A 27633-nucleotide genomic window follows, 5' to 3' on the forward strand; every position below is an offset into this window, starting at 1 on the left:
CACAACCAAGATCACAGCTCTCTTATGCCAGGTAGCACCCACATACATAATGAAAGGCAGCCCTTGATGCAAACAGCTCCAGAATGAAGTCCAGACTTGAACAGAGAAGTAGTGGAAGTAGAGGTGTGCTCCCATCTCAAGGTCTATCCGGGCAAAGCTGAGCCCTCCTGATGCCCAGATCCATCTCCACCACGCAAGCATACGAATGAGATTAAACTGGCAGTTGGTTTTATTTCATAGAATCACAGAACCATAGAATGGTTTGGGTTGGAAAGGGCCTTAAGATCATCCGGTTCCAACCCTCCTACCACAGGACACCTTCCACTAGAGCAGGTTGTTCAAAGCCCCGTCCAACCTGGCCTATTTCAGGCATATAATGAAATTGTCAGGAAAAATGATGCAATTTCTTCCTGGGCTGTTTTTGGCAATGGTAGAAGTATCTTTTGAGCCTGTGACTGTGTGAGACCTGAGATCACTGACAACCCAGCAGCAGAGACACCGGTGTGTGTGGGGGGAGCCTCTCCATCTTTCCTTCGGTGCTTTCCTGCTCTTTAGCAATCACAAATGTTCACTGAGCAGGAACTGTGAACAAGGGGGCCCAGCAAGAAGCTCACGGGGTCATTTTTCTTCTACTACATCAGTCACAAGGTAGGATTCATCACATTTATAGCTGGAGATGTTTATATTTAAGTTACTCACCTCAAAGCCTCCTTTGATGCTGAGAAAAAGCCTTTTTTAGCCTTTTGGAGAATATTCAGACATTTTATCCAAGGCATGACAGCCTCTGAGTGCTGGCTGAGGGATATCTGCAGTAGGGATGTCGTGTAGGTATGCCAAACCCAAACCCTCCCAACCACAGCACGGACTTGGAAAACCCTATCCTACCTGCCAGGGGACCATCAGTAGGGGCTGCAGGAGGGATAGGGAGTAGGATAGACTTGGATGCAATCACCATCTTCATCTGACCCTTCTTTCTGCTTCTGGTACATTTTCTCTGCAAGATGCTGCCTGTTGCATCTTTAGCGTGATCCTCTGATGAGTCTTTCATGTTGTTTCGACCTGAAAATAGTGGAGGTTAATTTATCACCTTCAATTACTGCAGGATCTTAAAACCATAAGAAAACAAAGTATTTTATTTCTCCTGTTGGCCACCCTTTCTACTTCTGCTCCAGAGGCGGCTGTGATCCCAGGATGTGCACAATATATCTAGTGTCATGTTGTCTAATTCCCCAGCCACAGATAGATAAAGAAATAAAGACAACTCCTATAAGCTTTTTAATTAAATGTTAAAAGCCCTTGATTAAAGAGCCATAAATCATTGAGAGACCTTTACATTTCTACAATGTCTTATGTCCTGGCATGTACTGTTCTCAATCACCTACTCGTTTGGCTGAAGAGGTACCTCCAAATGTTGGCCACCAGCTGCTGATCTCCTATTGGGTAAAGGATAATAAGGAGTGGAAGCAACACTTAGAATCATAGAATCATAGAACAGTTTGGGTTGGAAAGGACCTTAAGATCACCCAGTTCCAACCCCCCTGCCATGGGCAGGGACACCTCACACTAAACCATCTCACCCAAGGCTCTGTCCAACCTGGCCTTGAACACTGCCAGGGATGGAGCATTCACAGCCTCCCTGGGCAACCCATTCCAGTGCCTCACCACCCTTACAGGAAAGAATTTCCTCCTTAGATCCAATCTAAACTTCCCCTGTTTCAGTTTTAACCCATTACCCCTTGTCCTATCACTACAGTCCCTAATGAAGAGTCCCTCTCCAGCATCCTTGTAGCCCCCTTCAGATACTGGAAGCTGCTCTGAGGTCTCCACGCAGCTTCTCTTCTCCAGGCTGAACAGCCCCAACTTCCTCAGCCTGTCTCCATACAGGAGCTGCTCCAGTCCCCTGATCACCCTCGTGGCCTCCTCTGGACTTGTTCCAACAGTTCCATGTCCTTTCTTTGTTGAGGACACCAGAACTGCACACAATGCTCCAGGTGAGGTCCCACAAGAGCAGAGTAGAGGGGCAGGATCACCTCCCTCGACCCGTTGGTCATGCTCCTTTTGATGCAGCCCAGGATATAAACACTTAAATCAGGGTAATATAAATGTGCTGGCAGGAAAACCCTGAGGATTAGGGCTTGGGTCCTCTGGGAAATGATGCTTCTTTTGCTGTCCTGGTACACCAAGTGTAGCATGGGGGAAGCTCATAGACTCATAGACTCATAGAATCATAGAATAGTTAGGGTTGGAAAGGACCTTAAGATCATCCAGTTCCAACCCCCCATAGAACTGGATAGGTTGGGAAAGACATTTAAGTTCATCAAGTCCAGCCATAGCACTGCCAAGTTCACTTCTAACCGTGTCCATAAGTGCCCCATCTATTTTCAGCTGTGTGGCTTTATCCTGGTGCGGCCTATGACTCCTGTGGTGGATGAAGGCAGGGCTGTGGTATCTGCAGGGCTGGTGATGCTCCCTGCAGTCCTGTGTGATCCAGACCTGCTGCCCTGGAGAAGATGTCAGTGAATTCACTCTGCTGCAATGAAGGAGTGAGCTCCTGCAGCAAAGTGTTCCCAGTCTCAGCAAGCACAGATGACCCTGGGCTGGAGCAGAGCATGGATGCAGAGCACCCTGGATAGGACCACATTCAATGAAGAACACACCTGAGGTTCCCCATGGTTTTGCTGTTTCCAGCTAAGGCTCTTTAACCTCTCCTGCTGATTTAACCTGCCATGAGTCTGATGTTCAGGGATGCAGGTGGGAGATGGCCAGACATGCAAAGCATCCTCTCTGTGCAGGTGGACTTCTATATCCAGGAATCTGGTCCTAGGATGCGCATGCACCATATCAAACATGCATGAACACTGGCTCAGAGACGTGCCAGGAAAACACTTGCAAAATGGAAACCTGTTTTGAAACTCCCCCAAAACCTCATGTCATGTCTATCAGAGCATGCAACCCTGCTTACCAGTCACAGGGATGAATCAGGGCTCACCTCTTTCAGTGATCCTCTACTGTAGGTGAATTTAATCCAATGCCTCAAAGTGTGACAAGGAATTTAATTATTTGGAAGTTCTATGAAGGAAAGGAGGGTCAAACCTGCTGGATAATTTATTCATTGCTAATATTTCCAGCAGCTGTAATTGAGATGCTCTTTTAATTGTCCAAGCCACACCAAAAAGCAGCTTTCCTCATGACGGCTTCGAAAGTAACTGTCATTCAGCTGTATAAACCTCGATCAAAGGTGGCTTTTGACTGGCTGATGGTATCACCCACTGCCTTGCCTTTATTTTAGCTTATTAAAATTGATCCTAAATAAACCTGATACGCCCCAAATTATTTTCCTTAAATTAATTTGAATGCAATTTGTCCTGGGCTCGATTCGCTGCCATGTTGAATCTCACAATGCAAACACGAGTTTGTTGGGTCACTTTAATTAATTTGATTCTATATCTCAGCCCTCCTCCCCATCACCCGCAGTAAATGGAATTATTGAGGAATAACAGAGATAATGCTGGCAAAATAACACACTGTGACAAGACCAAGCTTTGCTTCTTTAGGAGGGGAAAGAAGAAACAGGCACTACACGTTGAGGTGGTTTATTTGTGATTAAATGCTTCTGCTTTGCCTCGGCATTTATCTTTCAGGGACAGCTCCAGATCAGACCAAATGCATCACTCTATTAACATTATCTCTCTGTACATTTGAGTGGGGCTCCCTAGATAATAAAGGGTTACAACATGCGTATCCAGCTTTTATTTCTTCGGTGGGGATTTGCACGAAAGGTGTTAGGAGGAGGAGAAAGATGGGGGAGGGATGCTGCTCCCAAGTTGTTTGGGTGAGAAGTCAAATGGCTTCAAAGAGATGGAGTGGAGTGATTTAATTCAAAGCCCCTAACTGAGATATTGGTGCCGGGAGATGTACAAAATGACCTGGGTTTAAAGAGATAATGTTGGGTCTTTTTATTCAAAGGCCTTGTCTTGAAGTGCTGAGGAGCTTCACAACATAGCTACTGCATCCGCAGAGCTTTGTCTGAGTGGAAAGAGAAATGGGAAAAAAGGAGGTGTTGCAAACGATCCAAAACATGGCAGGAATTAGGGATGAAGGGACTCCCAAAAGGAGCATGTGGTGGTTTGGGAGAGAGGTGGAAAGAAACTGAAACAATCAGGGGTGCAAGAAAGATCAGTCAGACGCCTTGTGCTGTACCTGAATGAAGGAGATCTTCCCATAGGAAAGTTGGGAAATGAAGGAAGCAGAGAGGTGGAGATCTTAGCATGATTCAGAAAATAAATCCTGGTGATGGAAACATCCATGTGAACAGCACGTAAAGTATGAGGATGTTCCTCTATAGAAGGGAAACCTCTTGTCCCACACTTTGCTTATGTGAGTATGGGTGGCTCCAAGCATCCTCAGTGGCAGTGGAATTTCAGTCTCCACAGACCACTGTCCTGATCTGCTTGGCAGTTTGTATACACTCAGAGGTGGAAGGAGGTAAAACACTGGCTTTAGAAGAGAGTAAGTTAGAATTTGCACTCTTGCGATGTTGCACCATCAGTTTATAGCACTGCAAAGGGCTCACAGCTCTTCAAAGCTGCCCTCCAGTGCATCCTTTCCTCACCACAGATGAATCCGTCCAGCACAGAATAGGAAGAAAGGAAATCAACGCTGTTTTCTATAGGTCCTACCAATAAACACAGTGGAGAAGGCAGCTGCCCTGTTTCTGTACATGCATATATATATGTATTTTGTGAGGTTTTGGAAAGGCTGGTTGAATAAGCCCCACTTCAACATTAGATAAGACATGCCTGCTCTTGTGAATATGTGTGCATTTTGAGGGGTGCTTTATAAAGGGCTGAGCAGCATCATTGTGCTGTAAATCCAGGGGACCAGAGTGACCACGTACCGGCTATCTAACAAGTGATACTGTTCATCAGGGAAAAGGCTTTTCCTCTCCCTTCCTGTTTCTCTTTCTTCAGTCACCCTATTCCACTCCCCCCCTTTCCTGTCGTTTCTCCTTCTGCTCTTCCTTTCTGATACCATGGTGATGAAGCTGACATATAAGAATAGCTATTCTTCACTGGGGTTCCCGCAGCATCCCGAGATGAGCTTCTGCTTCTCCCTCTCTTTGTCTCCCACGTTTACTAAGTGGGGTAACTCCATGTGCTGCCAACCCCACATGCTAAGAAATATGGGCTAGCCTTCCCCCTTCTCCCTCCTTCCTATTTCCATGTGATTGGCTTAAAAATCATGAGTTGCAACAAAAATACTCATAAATATTTGGCTTGGTTTCCTTCTTTTTCTGTTTGTTCTTTTAGCTTGGGGTTCTAACAAAGCAAACCTTTTGCCATGGCTACCTACCCATGCCCAGCACTGATTTGGGGCAGTTTCAGCCACATTTGACAAGCAGTGGGATGATCTTGTTTCTGAAAGTTTTGTGGAAGTAGGTGGCTGAGTAGATGTGGTGAAGAAAATACTAAAGACACACAGGAAAGAGGCTTTATAAAAACCCCCTCTTCAGAAGTAGCTGTGATTCACATCCACAATTAGCTGTGAGATTTGGTAGGCTGTAAAGTATATTTTGCATTTGCATTTCCTGCTATCTGAGGGTGGCAAACTTCCCAAAACACCTTCCCAGATTTTATTACCAATTGCAAGGTCTGGGTCATCTTGGGAAAATCCCTGCAGGTCCAGCCAGGCTCCTGTCTTCTCTCCTGCACCTTTGGTACCCGCTGGAGCATCACCCAGGAGCTGCATCACAGCAGCAAGCCTGACCCAGGCTCTCAAATCCCAAAGCAAAGCCTTAATCTCTGGATTAAGCCCTTTCCCTCTTTAGGCTGTCCTATTTTCCTTTGGATTTCTTCTGATTTGAGCACTGCTTCTCCTTAGCTGAATCCAGCCAACCCTTTCAATACTGCGTGCCTCCAGTGCCAGCATCCAGCTCCCTCCTTCCAGACAGTCTCCAGCTCTTCCTGCATGTCCCTGGTCTGCTTTTCTCTGCCTCTCTACCCATTTCTCCATCCCATCCTTCAACCTCCAAAACCTGCACGCTCCTTATCTCCCCTTGGTGCTCTCCAGCCATCCCAAGCAGGGATTGATTGCTCTTCCCATTTGCATTGTCCTCCAGAATGAAAAAGCAATGGATTTGTCCCACTTTCTCTGCTTGTATCTTATCACTCCACCTGCCTGCTTCCAATATTATTCCCTTTCACTCGTCTCCCATAGTTTGAAGTAGCCCCTCTCAGTCGTCCCCTCATTTAATTCGACAGCCCCAACGTGTGTTTTATATTCTCCTTATCATTATGGCCTGACTGCTCCCCTGGCTCTCATTTCACCCTGCCTCTGTCCATCTGCCCCTCTTCCGTGGCCGTCCCCCTTCTGTTTTGTTCGGACAAGTGACAGCCTGGGTGTGACCAGTGGTGATAATGGTTGGCAAATATTTGCAAGAAGAAGGAGAAAAATTGCTCACTGGGGAGTTTCAAGGGAGAGGGCAGGGGGTGAATGGAGGGGAGGGGAGAAGGCCGGGACAGGGCGGATGGGTTGGGAAGATGTGCAGATGATGCTGTCGGACTGAGTACATCTTAAATCCCCTCTGGGTAGACAGGGGATGGGTAATGAGCATCTCTCTCATCCCTGGGTCTGCTTGGAAGGGCAGGATCTACCTGGCAGTGGCACCTTGCTTCGAAGTGGAGATGGGGAAGGATGAATTGGAGCAGGGGGATAGAGGAGATGGAATGGGAAGGGAGACAAGGAGTTGAAATCATAATAAAAAGGGGAACTTTGAGCTGAATAATTCTGGAAAGCTTCCTGCAACTCAACTGGAGCTGGTGATTTAGGGTATGAACAATGTTAGCATGATCTGAAGTATATACTGATGGGAAGGAACCCTGGTGATAAAGCCAAGGGAGGGACAGTCAGACCCTTCAGGTGCGTGGCTCCTGCTGGTTGCTGGGTTTATTCCCTGGGACAACGTAAAGAACATCCAAACAAGTGTTAAAGAAATGAAGTCAAGCCTCACCTCTGGCTGACACTGCATCATAGCTGCTAAAGGGCTAAGAGAAGGGGGACACATTAGATAACTGATGTATTATTCAACGTCCTACTAATGAATCTGCCCCCAGAAGTACACTGTGTGGACTGGCAGGGGAGTGAAGGGGGCTGCCAGAAGCTGCACAGCAAATGAGTGGCAGAGGAGAAAGTGTCCCTTGCACAGCTCTGCTCCATGCCAGGACACCTCTGGTTTCTTAAATACACCAATGTGCAACCCCTGAGACTCCGAAGACAAAGCACAAGTGAAGGATGTCTTGGATGGATCCACTTGAGGGCTTTTTCTCCCACCTATCATTAGAAACTGGTTTCAAAGAGATTCTGACCAGAGGGGAAGGCAGTGGCTGGTGACCAAGTGGCACAATCCCACTCTTCCCTGCAAACATCTTCTTCCTTTGCAGGTTTTTATAGCACTTTTATCTCGTTTTCTATCAACATGACCCTTCCTGAAGGTGCTAAAACTGCCAAAAAAGCTGATAGTGTGACAACCCTGCCAGCCAACACTCAGACCAAAACCTGCCCTTTGGGGCAAAGCTCATCCCACCCCTCTCCGAGGTGTCAGGAGTAACAACACAGAGCTGTGGACATGCTTGCAACAGCTTGCAATGGATTCCCCCCTACCCAAAGCATGATGAAGACATCCTTTGTCAGCAGCAGGGATGGTGACAGCTACCCAGGAGAAGATGATTTCCTTTCGGGTGTCAGCAAAGCGGGGCAAGTTGGGTAACCCTTCCACACCTAAACGACTAAAGGGCAGAAAGGGGTGAAGCAGAGACCCGGAGAAACAAGCTCATAAGCAAACAGCCCTCTCCCCAGGGTTTTTTTGGGAGGATTTCACCCAGTTTTAGGCATTTCCAGAGCTGCCACCAAGCGCGGTCGCTGCAGGTGGCGCTGCAATGTAGGTTTTTAGCTGCTGGAGCTGCGCAAGCAGCAGCTCTGGCTTTTAGCAACTTAAATCCCACGTTGGTTTAACAAACTGGTAAAATGGTGGGGGGAAATAATGATTAAAACCACCCCAAACTACCAAAACTTCTTCAGTTCCTCCTTCTCTTTCTCTTTTCTTTATGTTTTTGACTTTTAATGGGCTCCTTGCTTTGTTACTGAAGTTAAAGTGCACAGAGGCACATCCTCTGAAGAAAAAAAAGGTGTTTTCTGCTCTTTGGGTGTTGTTGGAAGTGATCCCTGCGTGTGGCTCGGGTATCAAGGCATGAAATGAAAGGCTATGTGTGCTGTTTGCTGCTGTCCCGCTTGTCACAGTGATGCTGTCGGCATCCAGGACTTCACAAGCAATGGGGACCAAACAGGTGTTTTGGGACAGGATGGGGGGAAATCAGGGACGGGAGGTCTTTTGAATGGAGACAACATGGTTTTATCTCTCCCCAAATGATGCTGATAGCAGCTTTGGTGATGTTTGGGGCTGAGACCTGGTGAGGTGTTCCCCTGGAGCAGGGCAGTTGGGGTACCCAGCACCTCTCCAGAGGGACCCGTGATCTCTGCTGTCACTGTGGCTGGGGACAAAATATCTTCTTGATGACAACAGGGTGAGCCTGAACCCTCCTTGTCCTCGGGCTCTTTTACTGCTGCTATTCACAGGCCTGGGGAGGTCATTTGGGTTTTCCAGCCCTAACCCCTTCCTGCCCGCTCTGCCTAGTTCATGAAAAGGCCTATAAATAAAGTCTCATTTGTCACTCACCCCTTTATGAACCCAAACAGCACATGGATATATTGACTCATGCCATTGTCTTAAGAAGCAGAAGGAATCTGTATTAATTAGAAGGAATCTGTATTAATTAGAAGGAATCTGTATTAATTTCTTCCTCCTCGCCAGCTAGTGGGAAGTAATCTCGGCGTATCCAGATTATCCCTTTTCAGCAGAACAGCCTGGTTTGAAATGCAAGACCAAATTTCCCAGAGATTTTCATATGTTTTATTAAATGGAACTGCAAGCCAGGCTGGACATTAAATAATACTGTCCTGCTCACAACAGCAGTGATCTTTAGAGGTTACTAACCTGCCATTGTATCTCTCAGATTTCCGCCTCGCTCTTCCGTTGTCATTTTGCTGTGTTATTACTCTTCAGGCTTCACAAAGTATTCATTTCTCTGAATGAAAACAAATGACTCCTCGCAAGAGGCGGGAGATAAAGAAGAATAAATACATTTTATGCACCACCTTAAGAAAAGAAAAGAGGGGGGATCTGAATCCCCGTCCATCCATCAGGAAATGTAAAGCAGAGCTCAGGCAAGATGCACGCGCGTGCATAGGCACGTGTCGGGGAGATAAAACTTAGTTTAAGGGAAAACGCATGATATTGTTAAATATGATATTGTTAAAAATAAGTATCTCGGAGGATGCAAATAGGCCCCCGTGTTTGGTGGCATAAATTGAGGATGATTAAAAATACAAAGCTTGGATTAAGCCTGGTTTCCTATGAATGGGAGAGGCTGGGGTTGGGAGGGAGGGAGGAAGGGGAGTCCTGCTGTGCTTGGTGCTGTACAACGTACCTCCTGAGAGGCAATCCCTGCTTCTCACTACGGCTATTGCTCTCCATTAGTGGTGGGACACCTTCACCATCCCTGCTGGATGCATTCATCTTGTGTACGGGGTAAAGGCAAGCTGCAGGATCACCCTGAGGGTTTTCCCCTCCCTGCCTTGATGTGAACCAACATCCCTGGAAGCAGAGGTGGTTTCTCCTTTGCTTCCCTTTCATTTCCATAGGCCTTTGCAAGATGCCCATCAGGGCTCCCCAGTCTTCCACCACGAGGAAGCCCTGTTGCTACGTGCTGCTATCAACACCCTGAGAGCATCTCTTTCCTCCCAGCCATCTGCTGCCTGCTCTACTTTGGGCTCCAGGAGAGCCCTGGTATTACCTGCAGAGAGGATGTCAGGTCTCTGCATGGGGGGAACTCTGCAGACCACAGCCCGCTGGACACGGAACCCAGGCAGTGAGCACTAATAGCTTTTACAAAACACTATTATTCCTCTGGCTGCCAGGAATTAAATGAAGACCCGGAGAGCAGAGCAGCTTGCAGCCGCTCTGTAGGATTACTGCTCACCCAAGCTGAGAGATTGATCTTCCCCCGAGCCTCCCTGCACTGGCTCTGATGGGCTCCCCTCCTCATTTGGTCCTCGCTGGAGGACAGCAGCGGGGCACACGCCGGAGAGGGAAGAGGGAGGCAGATGTCAACCAGAGCTGTGATGCAGGAGGGCTTTTTGGAGGCAGCAGCAAGATTGGATTCCGTGATTATGTATTTTTCCCCTTTTATTTTTCCTCCTTTTCTTGGGGGCAGAGACATTTCCCAATTAGCCCAATCACATCCTAGGTGTCAGTAGTGAGTAGCAGCGAGGGAAGGCACCCGGAGGAGAAATCAAGGCAGCGGGAGTTGCAGCCGTGGGAGAGCGGCGTCCCCTCTCCGGTCCCCATCCTCATCCCTATCCCCATCCCCATCCCCTACAAACTTTAGGGCTGCCAAAAGCTGCTCGGGTGACCCCCTCCAAAGACAAACTGCGCCCCTCTTCCTTCTCCCCTCTCCCAGAGGTGGGTGGGCTGGCAAAAGGAGGAGCAACTGGCCACTCTCTGCGAAAAAAAAAGGGGGAAATAAAGGAAAGGCAGAGAAAAAGGACAGAAAGGGATTTTTATATTATTATTATTGTTGATATTATTATTATTGATATTATTATTGTTGATATTATGATTATTATTGCTATCCCCCCTGCCGTGCTGAGCTCGCATTCCCAGCGCACTTCCACACCTCCCCGGCTTTTCCTATTGCTTCCTATTTGGAAGAGGGGTGTGTGCGTCTTGTCGTGCCTTGTGTTTGCAAAAGGAGCCTGGGTGTCCAAGCCCTCTCCCGCAGCCACCATTGGCGAGGAGGGCTGGGGAGGAAGAGGCTGGCGAGACAGCCGCAGTGCGAGCCCTCCGCGGCGGGCGGGCAGCGGCGCGGAGCCGGGCATAGCCGCGTAGCGCATCCCCTGCTTGCACCCCGCCTGCCCGCTCGACTGCTGGCCTCCCCCCTCCCTCCTTGCTGATTTAGAGCCAGGGAGGGGGGGAAGGGCTGGGGGAGGGAGGGAAGGGGTGATTTGGGGGGGGGGGGGGGGGAGTGAAAACTGGAGCTGCGTTTCTTTTCCCCCCACCCTTAAACCCCCCCCCCCCCTTTCCTCCTCCCCGGGCTCTGGGCGAGCCAGACACGGTTTGCCCAGTGCAGGGAGAGGGGCTCCGTGTTCCGCCTCCGTGGAGTATTTGGGATTGGAGAGAGACATACACACACATACACACACACACACACGCACACGCACACAGAGACCATCTGCAGTGTCAATGCGGCGCCTGCTCTGAAGACTGAAGTGGGGGGAAAGGAGAGGAGAGGAAAAAGAATTTTATATATATATATATATATATATATTTATATAGACCGAAACCCACCCAAAGCAAGCGAGGAGCGTTCGCAGGTAAGGACCCCTGCCCCGCACGGGCAGCGGGGCTGGCGGGAGGGTGCTCCGGAGGATGCCCCGGAGGATGCTCCGGAGGATGCCCCGGGAGGGCCGGGGGGGCTGCAGCGGTACCTGCCCTCCTCACCTGGCGGGAGTGGAGGGGGGGCCCTGGGACACCCCCAAACGCTGCTTCCTCCCCTTCCAGGGGTGTGTGGAAGGGGGGTCGTGGCTGGAAGCGGGGACCCCCGCGGGCAGCGGGCACGGCCCCTCTAGGGCCGGCTTTGGAGGATGCTGGTGGGGTTCGCAGCAGGGACCCCCCTTCCTCCACATCCCCAGGGCGGAGGGGACCAGGTGCCCTCCCAACCCCCTCCCCCCCCCCCCCCCCCCCCCGGAGTCCCCGATGGCTTTTTCCCTATGCACAAGGCTCAACTTTTCCTCCCGGAGGTAGCGGCTCCGGCGTCGCAGCCTGTCCCTCCTCACCTCACCTCCGGCTGCGGATTTTCCGCCCTTCGGGAGGGATTTTTACCCTTCTCGGTGCTCCAGAGCCTTCCTTGGATGAGGGGCTGGAGGCATTTGGAAACTTTTCCTTGCTCCCGGTGAGGCTGCGGCTGGTCGGGGCTGGAACCAGAGCCCTTTTCCCGGGGAGGATCAACACCTCCCCGGTTGACCGATGGATGGGTATAGGGGCCACCCCGCGCGGGGAACGCCTAGAAGGGAAGGGAGACCCCCGTCGTTTCCCTTCCTGCAAGGTGCTGGAGAGTTTAACTGCCCAAATCCCGGTTGCGGACTGAGAAACCTCCCTCCTTCCGTGCGTATGTGTGCTGCAACCGAAACCTGCGTTATTGATGCTCTTCGTTTATCAGACATATGCCCTTAAATTATGTAGACAGAGAGAAGTGATCTAAACACCGAGCCGGCACATGGTTTTGGTGGAAATATAATACTCCGGCAGCAGATGAGTTCCTCCCAGATAAACAAACCCACTTGCTCAGCCCCAGCAGGGCTAAGTGCTGTTTGGGTTTGTAGCGGCTGCATGTGGCTGCTACATACCCAGCCCAGAGAAAACCCTTCTCTTGGGGCCCCATCTGCTCCTAGTGCTGGGGAAGGGATGCAGCGTTTGCAGGGCTGGATTTGGGTGTAGGACCTGCAGGGACTCGCCTTCATGGAAAGGACCAGGTGGAAAGCTTGTGACTGCGTTCCTCTCCTATAAAACTTCCACCCCGCGTCTGCTCCGCTTTGCTTTCCAGCCGGGCAACCGTGCCAAAAAGCTCGCTGGAAAACGCACCTGATTTTCCATGGCTTCCCTCCGCCACCGGGATGCGATGCCTCGGATGCAAGGTCTGGGGGAAGCAAAGGGGATGAGCGGTGCAGAGCGGGAAGGTTTGGACCGGGACCCGTGAGACTGCCGGGGGATGCTGTTATTCCAGGGAACAATGAATCAAAAGGGATTTTGACAGCCGATGCAACCACTCGCAGCCTTCTAGGGACTTAAACTGAGTCCTGAACAAGCATTTTGGGAGGCATAAAGCGTGCTAACTTATTCTCTTTTATCTGTCCTCTGTTTCACCCGGGGCTTGTTTATAGAAGCCGGTTAAATCCGTGAGCGGGCAGGACCACTGGAGCATGGGGCTGCTTTTCTTTGGCGTCTCTGTGATTTTAATTACAGCGTGTGCCTCCCAGGGTGCGATTAGGTGCTTCCTCCCCTTGGCTCAGCCGCTGCCTTAAGGTTTAGGGGATGGGAGCAGCGTTTTGTTTGTGGTTTAATTGCCTCGGGAAGCGTGTGTTTGTTTGTTTGTGCAGGGGATCCTTCGCTAGAGCCGGGCTTCAAGCCGTGCAACAGATGTGTGTGTCTGCTTTCCGTGTGCCGCCAGGTTTAAACATGCAACCCCAGCCCCGGCGTGAAAGCCTGGGATTTTCTTCCCTCTTCTGCCCAGCCCCATCCTTCATGGGGGTATCTCCTTTCCGAAAGGACGAGTCCAAGGCTTTTCCTTTCTGTCCCATCTTAAATGCGCGGTGCTCGGCGGTATCAAGATGCGGAATACATGACAGCCGCATCATCTAAGTGCTGTTTATGTCCGAGACGGGTGTTTTAAAGTACAAGCTTGATGATCAATCACAGTGCTGTTGGGAAGCTTTGCTTGATGATTGTAACTGCCTTGTAGGCGCCGAAGACTGGTGTTGAATCTGTTCAGCGTGCAAGCCGGCACCTGGCTAGCGGAGGGATGAGTGCTATTGCAAATCCTAAGAGAGATGCTGAACTTCTCCATGGGGAAAGGAAATACTCGAGCCTTTCCTCATGCATTCACCTGCCAGCATCCCTCCCTGCACCCTCAGCCAGCCTAACGCTACACAGCCTGTAGATGTGGCAAAGCAAAGGGCTCAGTACAGGCGTGATCTCTTCCACTGGGAAGACAGAAACCATCTTCGGCCGGCAGATCCCGGGGGGCAGTGGGTTGCTAGAGCTGGTTTCATGTAGACTCCTCTACTTTCGCAGGGTGAGGAGGGTGCTGGAGCCGCTTTTGTGTTGCATCTTTTTCTTTTCCCTGAATTGCTTTGTCTCTGCCTCCCAGTTTCCTCGATGTTGAGCTGTTGCAATAAAACCCGCCTCCTTCCCGCAGTGCTGGGGTTTGATTTGCGCGCTCACACGCCCCAGGGTGAAAAGCTTTGCGAGGTCTTACGATGCTCCAGCGTGCTGAGGGTTATGCGGTGTAGGAATTCATTTCTTCTTTGGAAGGGGGCACTGAAAAGCTTCCTTAAAACCTGATAACGATGTTTCCATAGTAGGTTTGTGCACTGCGTTGGCATCCTATGCCAGGAGGTGGATAGAGGTAGGGCTTTTGGAGTTAGTGATGCCAAAGTTTGCAGCTTGCCGTTGCCTACAGGTGTTTTTGAGCAAATTGGCATGCTGTCCTGGGAGGCATTTGGATCTTCGTGATTCATCATTCACTGTACCCCTTCAAAGTGAGATCCCGTACAGCTGAGACTGAAATGCAACAGATGCACTGCTGATACTCAAAACTCTCATGTCCTGCCCGTGAATCCCCCTCCCCAGTTAGGGATACATTTTAGATTACGCCTGTTTCCCATTATAAAGCCCTCAAACTGCTTACTGCTCAAATAAAAAGCCCTTTCTGGTCCCTGCCAGTGTGACAAAAGGCTTCAGAGAGCTCTTTCTTACTCCTTCCTTCTTGCTTGCAAGACTCAGTTAATGGACACCAACTGCTCCAGGTGCCCAAGGCAACGAGACTTCCTGTCTGCACAGAGTCTGTGGGCAACTGCAGGGTATCAGTGATGAGTGTGCTTCCCTGCATGACTGTCTTCATAGAATCATAGAACAGTTAGGGTTGGAAAAGGCTTTAAGCTCATCCAGTTCTATTGCATCCTTTAGGCTTGAGCTCTCGAGGAGCAGGAAACAAACAAACAAATACATAAAGAAATACATCGGGCTCCCCAGATGGTTTTCATTCCGAATCTGAAGTGTTTTAAACAAGTAAAGTATTCTCATTCCGCTGGTGCTGAGTGGGAAACTGAGGCACGGAGAAGCAAAAGGTTCAGTCTGCACTTAGCGATGGGAATCCTCACTCACTGCCATGAAATACGAACTGAACCCCAAGTGGTACTTGGAGATGAGAGCAGTGAGTGGTCCCCTGCCCTTGAGTCTTGATATTCAACAGCCAAGAGCAGGGCTAGGACACCTTCAAGATAGTTTTTTTCCCCGTTCAAATGACAGATGGGTGCTTTAAATTGGGCAAACCTCATCTCGGCTTCATGCACTGGCTGAACAGCAGCTGTGCTGTCCTGAACCTTGGTCCCTGTGTCTTTAAAATTGGGTACTAATGCTTTTAATCACCTTTGGGAATGGAGAAATCATTGCAAACCTGAGATGTGCTGTGACACCAACAGTCTGCCTGGTGATTTTCTGGAACTGGCATTCCTCTTTGGTTTTATTTTGACTCATCCCACTGGAACTGTGTGTTTATTCTTCACTGGTGCATGTGCTCTGCTTGAACTCTTAGAGATGCTCTGAAGGCTTTCACCAGACACCCTTTTGTCTGGAAACTCAACGGTTAAGTCATTTTAGACACCTCTAGCCCATACAGTCTGGGGACACACTCTTCAAGGGTGATTCCTGGAGCCATGGGAGAAGCCAACTGTTCCCTGAAGTATAATGTTCCCAGACGTTTGTATTTCAAACACTAATGCTTGTAGAACATACCAAGTTCTCAGGGCTGGAGGAGAGTTTAAAGAGCTAAATGGGAGTAGTGACTGGGTTGAAAACTCCATTCCCTGATGGAGAAAACCTGATCTAATTGAAGATGTCCCAGCTCATTGCAGGGGGGTTGGACTAGAAGACCTTAGAAGGTCCCTTCCAACCCAAATCAGTCTATGATTTCCCACTATGCTGCCTATCAGCAGGTGGCTTTGACCTTACTTAGGAGGGATTTCAGTAGAGAGAGGTCATTTGCAGAGCCTGTGACTTGCTTTCACTTGAGGCTTGGCTGCTGACAAGGATTTTCAGTGTTTTTTAAACACTGCATGCTGAAAAGCAGAAATCCAGGCCCAAAAGCCAAGAAGCTGTGATTTGCATAGGAATAATCCAAACCTGCTGCTGAGCATGGCTGGATTTGCACTGGTGACCCAGAAGGGAGACCTTAAGTCACCGTCTCCCTCAGCTTCCATGCCTGATCTCTGAGTGTGCTTCTAGCTGTGTTATCCATACACGAGCGATGCCAGGGCTTTCCCACCAAGCCATTGGCAATAAATCTATGGAAGCTGACTGGCACTTGAATTTGCCTTGTCCTTCTGACAGGACGAATGTGTGGATCTAATGCAGATAATATGGGATAGGTTTCCATTACAGGCATTTGCATGATATATACTCACACTCTTCCCCCTCCTCTGAGCTCATGCAAGGGCCGGAGGAATAAATCTTGGTGCTTAGTGCACCGAAGGCATGTAAATGTTTGCAAACTGAGCCACCCCTACTCACTTGTTCTTTCTCCTTGAGCATAAAACACTGCACGGGGGAGGAAAGGTGATGGCGGCGGAGGGGTTTTTAATCCCAGTATTGCTTTCCTTTGAAATCGGGAAGTGATGCTGGACCTGACTGTGCATAGATGGTTACTACTGATAGAGTTCTGAAGCGAGGAACTTGCACTTGCCACTTGCCCTGATGCCCGTTCATGATGAGCCTCACTGTGAGTGTTAAACTGTTTGGTGACCGGAGTTTTAAGAGTTCTAGGAATGGGAGCGATGAATTAGCAGTAAATCAAAGCCCGGATGGCTTCGTCCTCAACTGCAGCACGATTTAAATTAACAGTATCTCACCGAGATGAAGTGCTCATAAGTCAAGCACTGGCGTTGTGTCAGTCGCGGCTTCAGCAGCCAGAGCTCAGCCCCTTTGAAACAGAAACACCATCAGGAGCCCACACATAGATCCCCAGCTGAACTGGGAAATTGCTACTTCATTTCTTCTTTTAAACGTTCTTTCTTTTTATCCCTTTTATTCCTTTTCCCCCTCCAAAGGGAAGATATTCCTGCTGGGAAGTTGGGAAAAGGTCTGCAGGTTCCCTGCAACGTGCATGTGGCCCTGCTTAACTTGGTTAGAGCACATTTGATTGTAAAAAGGGATTTGGTTTTTTTTTGTGACAGGGGATTTGTCTATAATGTAGTGCTGGAAAGAAAACCCATTTAGAGGCTAAGGAGGTGTATCCTGTTACAATTGCCTATTGATGAGAATGCTTGGTGAGCAACACAGCTTTATTATACTTCTTTTGGGATGCCAAAGGGACAATTGGATTTGCCCAATGGCCAGGAGCAAGCCCCTTGGCTTCTTGTTTCCCTATTTAGCAAGTGGGGGTGGTCTTGTAGAGGTGACTGTTGCTTTAGCCATCACCTAATAGTCGCTTTGCTCTAAAGACCTTCACAAATGACTCAAGTAAGATCATAAAACCGGAGGGGTTCTCTTTGGGAGCTCACTCACCAGCCTGAGGAGTAGCATCATGTACATGGCTCATGGTCACTAACAGCCACTGTCCTATCCCTGGGCAGTGTCACCTTCTGCTGCTGGCTGGGAAGAGGCATTCAGAGGTGGTGAGGGGCAGGAGGCTTCTACACTGAACCAAAAGGCTGTGACCACAGCCCTGCAAGGGGGCGGAGAGGGGTTGGGAACAGAACCACAGCAGTTGTGGAGCTAATCAAAGGCTTTTGCTTGGATCTTTCCTAAATGGGCCATTTAGAGGGAAAACAAAACCCCACACCCAAACGAGGATGGCCACGTCTGCTTGACTCCTAGCTTTAAAAGAGCGAGTTTGGGGGCTGTGGTGGGAAACTCTTGTTATTTCTTCAAGGTTTTGGTGCAAATTTAAGGTTCTTGCTAAAAGCAAAGCAATATGTGGAGTTTTATAAGCTTCTCCCCTAAGGTTTGTATGTGGAGGTGGTGGGGTATTTGCATGGCTTATTTGGGCTGTTTCCTTGTTTTGTTATGTCTCACCCTTCGTGTTCTCCCCTTTGTGGTGCCCTAATGGCTGGATGGGGTTGGGGGGGGAGGCTGGGGGTGTTCCAGCCACCCTGGAGCCTCAGGACTCATTTAGAGGGTTGCAATGACCTGGGTGTCTGGTGCTTTTGAGGCTGCACACCCCCATCACCCCTTGGGCCCCACACTCCACCTCTCCAGAGCATCCAGCCCCATCCCAGAGGGCTCCTCTGTGGAGGGCAGTGCTCAGGGGCAGCTTGGAGGGCGACTTGGTTTAAATCCCTGCTCTGCCACCATCTAAGCTACCTCCAGGAGGGCAATTGCCTCCTCACCCTGAAGACGGCAGGATGAGCTCTGAGTTTTCCTCCTGTGCTTAGCTGCTATGGTGATGAGTTGCTATAGAAACACATAGTTAGCATTATTATTTATTATTGAAAGGTGCTTCTTTTCATCTCTTAAACTCAGGGTCTTGCCAAAAAGAACCCGATGCTGGGGGTAGGGTACTGCCCCCCCTCGTCCACACAAGTCTGTGGGTTATGATTCCCGTCAATCCAAGCTTTAGCCGTGCTGGAGGCAAGCAGCCGTGCTGCGCTGGCCCAGCGGGCTGATCTGGTTAAACAAATCCCCCCAGTATGCTCCCGTCACAGGTTCCTTCCTTCGTCAGATCCATCCTTTGGAGGGGGATTGGAGTGAAGCGTTTCATTATAATGAGCTTAGTTATTTCCCGACTAGTAATCGCATGTCACCATTTGGTGCAAAAGGGTTTGCATTAAGTTCTGGAATAATATGTCTGTTCATCCATCACAAATACTATATTCACAGGACCTTGTAGTGATTGCCTGGTAAATACCTTCTCTTATCTCTTTGCATGCTCTGCTCCTTGTTGTTTGCTGAAGTTCCCCCCCCCACCTCCTCTCTGCAAACCCATCCCTCCGCGCTGGGAGCAGGGATGCTCCTCCAGTGCTCCCGTCCTGGAGCCCCCCTGCAGCCAGGCACCCAGCCAGGCTGTGCAGGGAGGCTCCTCCGCCCCTGGCTGCAGACTGAGAGATGCCAAGCAGTGCTAAAGGCGTCCCTCTGCCTGTCCTACCTCGTGGTTTCAAGCTGCTGTGGGTGCCAAGCCTGATCTGGGGGGCTCTTGCTGCCCGCGAATGGGTGCAAGGGGTAAGAAAGGGCATCTACTATAGGCTATAGGAGGTCCTGCGAGGAAACCATTTATACAGCAGTCTGGACGTATCCATTGTTTTGGGGGATGCACAGCTGGGCAGTGCAAGTGGGATGCAAAGCCAGATGTTTGGGTGTCCTGCCTGCAGCCACCCAGTTTGCAGTTTCCCCTTGAAGCTGGCAGCATTGCAGAGGTGGCTCTGCAAGGAAAACTCCCTCCATCCTGTTGTCCTTCACACCCCGTCAACCCTGAGGATGCTGCAGCTGCTGCAGAGGGGTGGATCAGTGGGACCAGGAGCTGGGAGGATGGAGGAATGTCCAGAGGCACCAGGAGGAACAGGGCTGCTTTCCCTCTCTGGCTGGGACAGGGGAGGGCTTGGCTTTGCTTGCAGCACAGATGAGCTGTGCAGTTCTTTCTTCCCATCCTAGCTCTAAAGGACTCTCTGGAAAATGCCTGGTGGGGAGGAAACAAAAAAAGAAAGGAAGAAAAATGAAGGGAAAAAAGAAAAGAAAAGGAAAAACCATTCAGCTTTTCTTGATGCAGAATTAACAACTGAGTGGTGAAATTTCAGGGTGTAGCTGCAGGGGTAAGGCTCAGCCCCTCTTCATACACTCTGAGCAGTTGCTGCAGGTCCAGGGCTGGCTTCTGCATGCAGCTGATGCAGATGCTCCCCTGGGGGACAAGACCTGCAAGGTGAGGAGGGATGCAGGAATGGCTGGACCAGCACAAGATGTTGCGTATGCAGGGACTTGGGCGTGGGGAGATCTCTGCTGTTGCTTGCATCCCGTAGCCCTTGGAAGTTCCCTGTGTTCCTTATGATCTCCACCAGTCCGGCCTATTGGGACTGGGAACACCCAGTCCCAGCCTTTGAGAAAACAAAAGGAGGCTCTTTAAAGCATCCCCTTGAGCAGAAAAGCGTTTCACACTTCCCTTTGCAAAGCCTCTTTCATTGCTTCAAGTCAGTCCCTTTGGGCTTTGTATTTTCCTTCTTGGAAGCTGTGCTCCCTATGGAGAAGAGATAAAAACACCTGGGGTGCAAAAGCAGGGCTGGGGAGGGGGCCTTCCTGGGAAGTGCAGGTTGGGGGTGAAGGGGTGGACGAGGGGGGTCCACTCTGGGGGTCTATGGGGACGAATGGCACCCCTCACTGTGCTAGGAACTCTGGAACCCACACTGCAAGTGCAGTGCTAGCACAGGGTCACATCCAGGCTGTCTCTGTGGTGTTGATGGCTGGGAGCATCCTGCTGGGGTGGAGATGCTCTTGCATGTCCCAAACACCCCTGCTCCTGGTACAATGAAGAACAGCACTAAAGGAAGGAAGCTGGCTGTGGCAAGTGAAAGCTTGTTGTGTTTTGGTCGGGTCACTCATGTTGATGTGGGCCTGGAGGGGTCATTTTTTAGCTTCTACCACCCTTTTTTCTCCACCCTGAGCTGCAGAGAGCTGCTTGGGTATAGGATTGTGACATTGATGCTTGTAGAGATGTCACCCAAGCAGAGGTGTGGATTTGGAACTGGTGTAAGGTGTCCCCCTGGATCCCACCAGCCGTGAGACCTTCATGTCTCAGGTTGCTCTCCTAAAGCCTGCTGAGGGCAGGGTCATTTTGGCTCCTGGACTTAGAGCATCTTTGCAGCCTCTGTCTTTGCCTGCCACAGTGGCTCCAAGAGAACAGGAGCTGCTCACCTTGGCCAAGCAAGGGCAGGAGGCATAGAGCATCCCTGGAGCTGCATCCCTCTGCTTGGATGAGGGATGGAGAAGGGAGGCAAGAGAGGTGAGCCATGTGCAGCAGGAGCTGGATGCTAAAACCAGTGCCTGTCAGAGCCATTCAGGAGGGGTTTTATCTTCTTTAGAATGGAATTGCTGCCCTTGTGTGCCTTAGCAAAGCAGGCATCTCAAAGGGATGCCTCTGAATGAAAGCAACAACTTCTAGGACAATTTTCTTTCTGCATAATACCTCAAAGAAAGCAGGAAAAGGAAACAGCAAGCGGGCATAATTAGGTAAGCATTACCCATTAGGAAGGGGATGGAGCTATCAAGTCGATTTCTATTTCCTTCTTACTTTACATGCCTGATTTTTCCGCCTCTCCAGGAGGTGGTGTGTGAAGTAGGTCTCTCCTTAGCTTGGAGAAGTAAATAATCAGAACATGATGCTCTCTGCAGCACTTCCCAAAGCTTTCCAAATCTGGGCTAAGCTCAGGATTTTGTAGCATCTTCACAGGTCTGAGCTTTCCAGCAACCGCAAGACCTCACAGGAACTCTATTCCCACCTTCACAACGGGGAAGCAAGGGGAGGTGGGCAGCAGGGCTTGTGTATTCTCAGCGTGACTGCTTGTACATATTTCTCTCTGTTTTACCTGTCTCTGCATAGAAATAAGAGAACTTCTTGTCTGATGGTTGCTTCCCAGTGTAAACCGGGTGTTTGCAGCGCGAACCTTGTGCTGCGCAGGGAAACGCAGTAGGGATGTGTCCTTCCAAACCATCACCTGATCCACGCCTGCCTGAAGGTGTTAACAAACTCATGTAGATGAGACCCTCAGTGCCATGGGTTAGTGGTGGCCTTGGCAGTGCTGGGGTAAAGGTTTGGCTTGATGACCTTAAAGGTCTCTTCCAACCCAGTTAATTCTATGACGGATTCTACGACCCCAGCATGTCTCCATGTCATCCTGGCCATGAGACCGCTCTTTGACCCCATGTACCCGAGGTTGGTCTCCTGCTTATGCTTTCTATTACCTCTTAGAATAACCTCACAGCATGGGCTGCAATTATGGACCCATCAGTGGGTGCTTAGAACAGATTTTGGCAAGGATACAGGATGCTCTGTGCACCAGCCTGCAAGAGAAGCATTCACATTCCCCCTTTCCTGTCCCTCTGCTCAAGTCTGCAAGCGATGTTATTAAAGGCTGTTGGGAACTGCTGTCATTGGCACAGTCAACGGCTGACACAAGGCAGCCCTCAGACTTTGACTCATCTGCAGCACACACACACACACTCTCTCTGTTATGCATGAGCCAGAGAAAAGGCAGTTTCTCACATGCATCACCCTTTTCCCAGCTGTTTGGGCCCTTTCTGCATTCATTTCAGAGAAGAGATCGTGATTGTCCTACAGTGTAAGAGATTTGGGTTGTATCGCACTGCCTGCACGTGCCCAGCTCCCTCATTATTTTGTAGCTGAAGTTGCAGTCCCTTTTCCTTACAAACAACTACATCCATTATATATATGTATATGTATGTGTATGTTTTATACATAACCACGAAAATACACATTTCTATGCACATTTCTACACATGAATGCAAAATGCATGTGGTCGGAAAATGCCAATCTGTTCACCCTGCACTTGTCACATCTTGTTGCCAATCTTGTTCATAGTTCAGGAAAGGTCTTGCAGGTCCAGGATGGGATTTCTGGAGAAGGAAGAGCAGCCTTGCTGCACAGCCAGAGTTAGGAGGGATTTAGGACAAGCCCAGTTCTCCTTTGTCCTCCAGCATCCCTTGCTCGGACACTGGTGGGAAAGGGATTTGTTCCAGCTTGTGGGGAGGAGAGGGAAGGGAGGGAAAAACCTGAGGTTTTGCACTGGGAATACATGGTGAAATCTTGGGCAAACTTTTGTGTCTGGGAATGTGGCTCCCTGTGAGCTCAGTTGCTTTAATGCTTTTCAGGAGGTGCTGGTCCAGGCTCTGCTGATCACAAAGGGGTCTCTGTCATTGGAAGAGGATGGAGGTTGTGCCCCACTTCTCATCCCTCCGTGGCTGGAGGTTGGCCATGAGCACAAGGTGCCACGAGCCTGGAGGAGATCCCAAGCAGATTGCAACTTGGTGACAATCTGTTTTCTGAGTCCTTGGTTGTACATGGACTCCTGCTTGTGCAGGGATCTCCAGCTGGTTGATGCACAGCATTATGTGGCCATACAGGCTGCTTTCCTGCTCTACCTCCCCTCTTTTGGGTATGGATGTGTGGGGAGGATGATTTTGAGGCTTCTTCATATCTGCACAAGGATATGGAAAAGTTACAGGGGACTACAAAGATGCTGGAGAGGGACTTTTCATCAGGGACTATAGCGATAGGACAAGGGGTGATGGGTTCAAACTGAAACAGGGGAGATTTAAGTCGGAGATAAGGAAGAAATTCCTTACTGTGAGGGTGCTGAGGCACTGGCACAGGGTGCCCAAAGAAGTGGTAAATGCTCCATCCCTGGCAGGGTTCAAGGCCAGGTTGGACAGGGCCTTGAGGAACCTGGGCTAGTGTGAGATGTCCCTGCCCATGACAGGCGGTTGGAACTGGACGATTTGTAGGTCCTTTGCAGCCCCAACCATTCTGTGACTGTATGATGATGCTTGAAGGCTGTGCTCCTCAGTCTTGCAATAGTGAGTTGGACGAGGAAACCATGGCCGTTTCTATGCAGTGAGTTCACTTGGTGGTTTTCTTCCTTCCTGTCTTGCTTCTCCTTCCCTGGTAACACAGGCAGCAGAATCAGCTTTATATTATAATAAGCAAAATAGGTCTCCAGGTGCAGGTTTTTGCTTGCCTGTCTCTTCTACGCCAGTGGGTGACTTACTTTGCCACCCATAATTAGCCTCTTCCAAGGGCTTGTTGCTGGGCTGAGGCAGAAGGTTTTACAGCAAAGGCCTATTCTCAAACACAGGCAAAAATAACCCCTTCTTCAGCTCAGCGTTAAGGGGGAGCGCCTTTTAAATGCCTTCATGCTGCTGCTGAAGCAGGGTGGTCAGCAGAAGGGACATAAACCAGCCCATGGCAATGGTGTTCGCTGGTGGGGAAGGTGGACACGTGTGTCAGCCTTCCCATGCAGAGGAAGGAATCAAATATCTGCCCTATATCAAATACCACGCTCAGTTCCTGCGGGACCAAGTTATTGGTGAGGAGGAAGCTGACCTTCTGCTGTATTTATGAACTGAGTCTCCAGTTTGCTTTGTTTTCCCCTTTTCTTCCCCTCCCTTTGCAGAGAGCAATACTTCATTTCATGGGAAATAACATTTTCTTTGTTTTCTCCTTCGCTGTGATTTCTTTAAGTGCTGCTCAAGACGAACAGGCTTTCTTCTTCCCTTTAGCTTTCCTTGCTTTATAGTTGGTTTGGCATGCTGGAATTGGAATTGCCCGTGTCTGTGTAGGACCATTAGCTGTGCTGGAGCCCAGGGATATTCCTCTGTTATGGCTGCTGAAGGTGAACAAATTCTCCTGGAGCTGGACAAACACATTACTGTGCGAGCAGTCACAGCCCAGCAAGTTTGAGAATTAAAAGTAGTCAGCATTTCCTTCACTGCCACATAGATCTACCCTTCTCCCTCCTGGCAGCCTCATCCCCAGCCTTCCCCAATACAGCTCGTCCTGCAAATCCTCCTCTGCAAGAGCTGGCCTTGAGCATCGTCAGAGCACCAAGTCCTTTGGAGCTCCTTGTTTCCTTTTCCTTCCTCTTCTGCCCATGGAGAGAAGAGTTTTGGAAGCTTAAGAGCTCTGTGCGTAGGTCCCTTGGAGATAGCCAAAGCGACTTTGCTGAAGTTCACAGGTGACTTTTGAAAGCCTCGACCATTACATTCATATATATATATAGATAGATATATATATATAATCTGTTCTGTCTTCCCTCCTGTTTTCTTTCTCTGTCAGGAACCCAGCTGTGCAACATGTGGCACTTGCAGGACTTGGAAGGCAGGAAGATCAAGCAAACACAGAGTCTTCAGCAAGAAGAGATAAATCTCCAGGATAAATTCAAGCCACGTAGGCCCAGTCTGTTTTAGTTCGAAAGCCCCGCTGGTAGCGATGTGTGGGAGCTGTAGATAGAAAGCCAGGCAGAGGAGAATGGTTTATTTGTGTTATTTCTGGCACCTTAGTGGGAAAAGCTCTGTTCTGAGTTCATGGTGCTTGGCACAATGTTAGTCTGTGTGGATTGTACCAGAGGAACCGCCCGTTGAGCGCTACCTTCCTGCATGGTTTGAAGGCAAAGGGGAAAAGGGAATTATCTGCCCTGAATGAGATAGGGTTGTAGCTGGAAAAGGGAAGTGTGGGTTTTGGGGGAGTGTGTGGGATGCAGGTGGCCCCAGAGAAACATCTTGTTATTAATAGTCATTAATAACCCATTGAATTGCAATAGCATTTTTACACCTCAAATAGCATCTTAACACTGCTCCAGTTTTTATCTAGGGCCTCCTGCATCTGGTAGGACCAGAGCCGGGAGCTGTGGGCTCCCTCCTGCAGGCATTTCCTATTCTCTGCAGGGACAGAAGACAGATTGGTGTTTGATGTGCCCATGGCATGACCATGGCCTCGCTGCCTTGGGGTTTGGTCCACACAGCAACTCCTATGTTTCCTAAGTGTGTTTACTGACCTAGCCAGGGTCAGTCTGGCCAAGGGAGTTGCTAGATGAGCTTGTAGTAGAAGTCCAAGTTTCTACTTATTGCTATGCTTTTGTTTTCTGAAGTATAAACAAGGAATAAGCCCAGAAGCATCACCTGGATGCACTCCCCAGGATAAGCTCAGTAACACCTAGTGCAAACTAATGTATTCAAAGCCATCACTAACAACCCAAACTTCATTTCCCTTCCTCTCCCCCCCTTGCCTTTTTCCTTTAGTCAAAGCAAAAGGTTTCCGAGCTCCACCTTCTAAAGTGAGGGCAAATCTCAGCCCATCCGTGTCTGAGTGGATGCCTCATCGTTAAAACCCATCCACAGCTCCAAGCTGCCTGTCCCAGCCACACAGGAGCCAGGACAAGGCATTGTATTGTGTGCTGCAGGCCTTACCAGAGGCCCCCAGGGGCTGGAAACACAGATGATGCTTTCCAGGAGCCGGGAGGATGCTCCTACCTCCTAAACAGTTGTGACTGCATCCCCAAAGGGCACAGTGCGTGGGCACAAGCTTATATGCTTTTAACTGTATTAGGCACTTATGGAGCACCCAAAGTGCAGCTATGATATCCTGTGAGGTGAGGGGAAAACAGCAACAAGTCCTGCTTTGGAGAGAGGGATGAGTGGAGAGATGGATGCAGTGGGAGAATGAGGGCAGGCTTGCTCTCTGCAACGCAGCCTGGGCGGGCTGGGGTGCACATAGAAAACAGTCCTCTGTGGTTCTTACTCTTTCAACACCTATGCATGTGTTTTATAGCGCTTCTTCAGGTCTTGCAGCCTGTGTTATCAAGGCCTCCATCTCTAACGAGCAGGATTTGATGAACAGAGACGACCTCCCTGTGCCCCCACATTAAAAGTGCCCCTGGTCTCAGCCTCAGGTGCCTTTAGCCTGTGTGAGCAGAGATGAACAAAGCAGATGGTGTTTGGATCTGGATGAAATTAGTGTGGGGTGACGGTTTGCTTGCAGCTGCCTCTAAGCAAACAAGTAACGTTCTTCTGGGTAGCACGACCCAGCTCTGAAACCACTGGTTATTGCAAACCCATAAACTATGTTTTGCAGCCTAAATGTGTCTGTTTCTGGTGCTGGGTTTTCTCTGTAACACCTATCCTAACACAGCTAATGCTTTGTGATGATGGATCTGCAATTACGAGGCTATGCAAACAGCTCAGACAATTGCATCACCCTCCTTGTGGTGGCTCGGGGGTGATTTGTTGAGCTGTTGGTAGCTCTAGGTGTGTGTTGGTGCAAATGAAGGGTCTGCTCCTGCAAAGCACAGCTTCCATCCGTGTGTGAGCATCTGGCACAGGGAAGATGCTTACAGAAGGAGGAAGATTTTGCCTTCGCAGGTGTGCTTTGCAGCAGCAGCAAGCTGTCTAGCAAGTGCCATTGCTGATTGCAGCCTGACGGTGTTTCCTCTTGAGAGGGAAGTGTGGGTAAGCATAGGTACATAATGCAGAGAGCTTCAGCAGCAAAGCAGCTTGAGTTAAATACCTCCTCCCTTCCAGGCTGTGCGCCAGCAGCGGGACTCTGCTCTGTATCATTTCAGGATGCCCTGGATGCACCCATGCACACTCACAGCTGAACACGGTGACCACTGGACTATTTAAAGTAGTTTCAACAGTGACACTCGAGCGTATAATGCACCTATTCTGCTGATGCTGGTGAAGCGCTGGTGGAGCAAATGAGTTGAAGACTGATGGGAATTTACTGCTCTGGAGCTATTTGGGGGTGTATGTGCTCTTAAAGCATGCACCAAAGGAGATGATAATAGAGAAAATCAGCTATAAATGAGGTTCCCCGATGCGCTGCATGTGTGGCTTTGCAGAATAGTTGTTGCTGTGGCACTAGGGTGGTGTTTAAACACATGGGCTCTGTGCTTCAGCTATGTTGTCTCTGTGTGACCTTGGCCAAGTCTTCACCTTCCTGGACCTCTGTCTCCCTGAGATGCTTCTAGACTGAAACTTATGGAGGTGGGGATGTGCTTTTAGTAGGAACATCTTGATTAGAGGTGCTGGTTGCCCTTGCAAGCAGCAACGTGCTATCTTACTTGGGGGGGGGGAGCTGGAGAGGCCCTTCAGGACAAGGTGTGATGTGCTGATGTGAACTATGGTGGGACAGCAAAGTAACTGCAGCCTGCTGTCATCAGGCTCTGTGCTGTCACATCCTCCTGTGTCAT

At 49.6% G+C, this 27633-nt stretch overlaps 1 protein-coding gene across 4 annotated transcripts in view; it reads left to right on the forward strand.

Annotated features, from left to right (window-relative positions):
* Positions 1–11192: 11192 nt before the first annotated feature.
* PLXNA4 (plexin A4) overlaps positions 11193–27633 on the forward strand; it is a 469295-nt gene continuing 452854 nt past the window's right edge. For 2 of the 4 annotated variants that reach the window (XM_061467955.1, XM_061467957.1), the window contains exon 1: positions 11195–11487. The gene's annotated coding sequence lies outside the window, so the exon portion shown is untranslated. Of the gene's footprint in view, positions 11488–12537; positions 12808–27633 lie in introns of those variants that run through there. The other 2 variants (XM_061467958.1, XM_061467956.1) reach the window with 2 other exon arrangements.

This window comes from Pezoporus flaviventris, unplaced genomic scaffold (genome assembly GCF_033815535.1).
Source record: "Pezoporus flaviventris isolate CSIRO_AGI_PZ_B2104156 unplaced genomic scaffold, CSIRO_AGI_Pfla_v1 ptg000046l, whole genome shotgun sequence".
Lineage (NCBI taxonomy): Eukaryota > Metazoa > Chordata > Aves > Psittaciformes > Psittacidae > Pezoporus > Pezoporus flaviventris.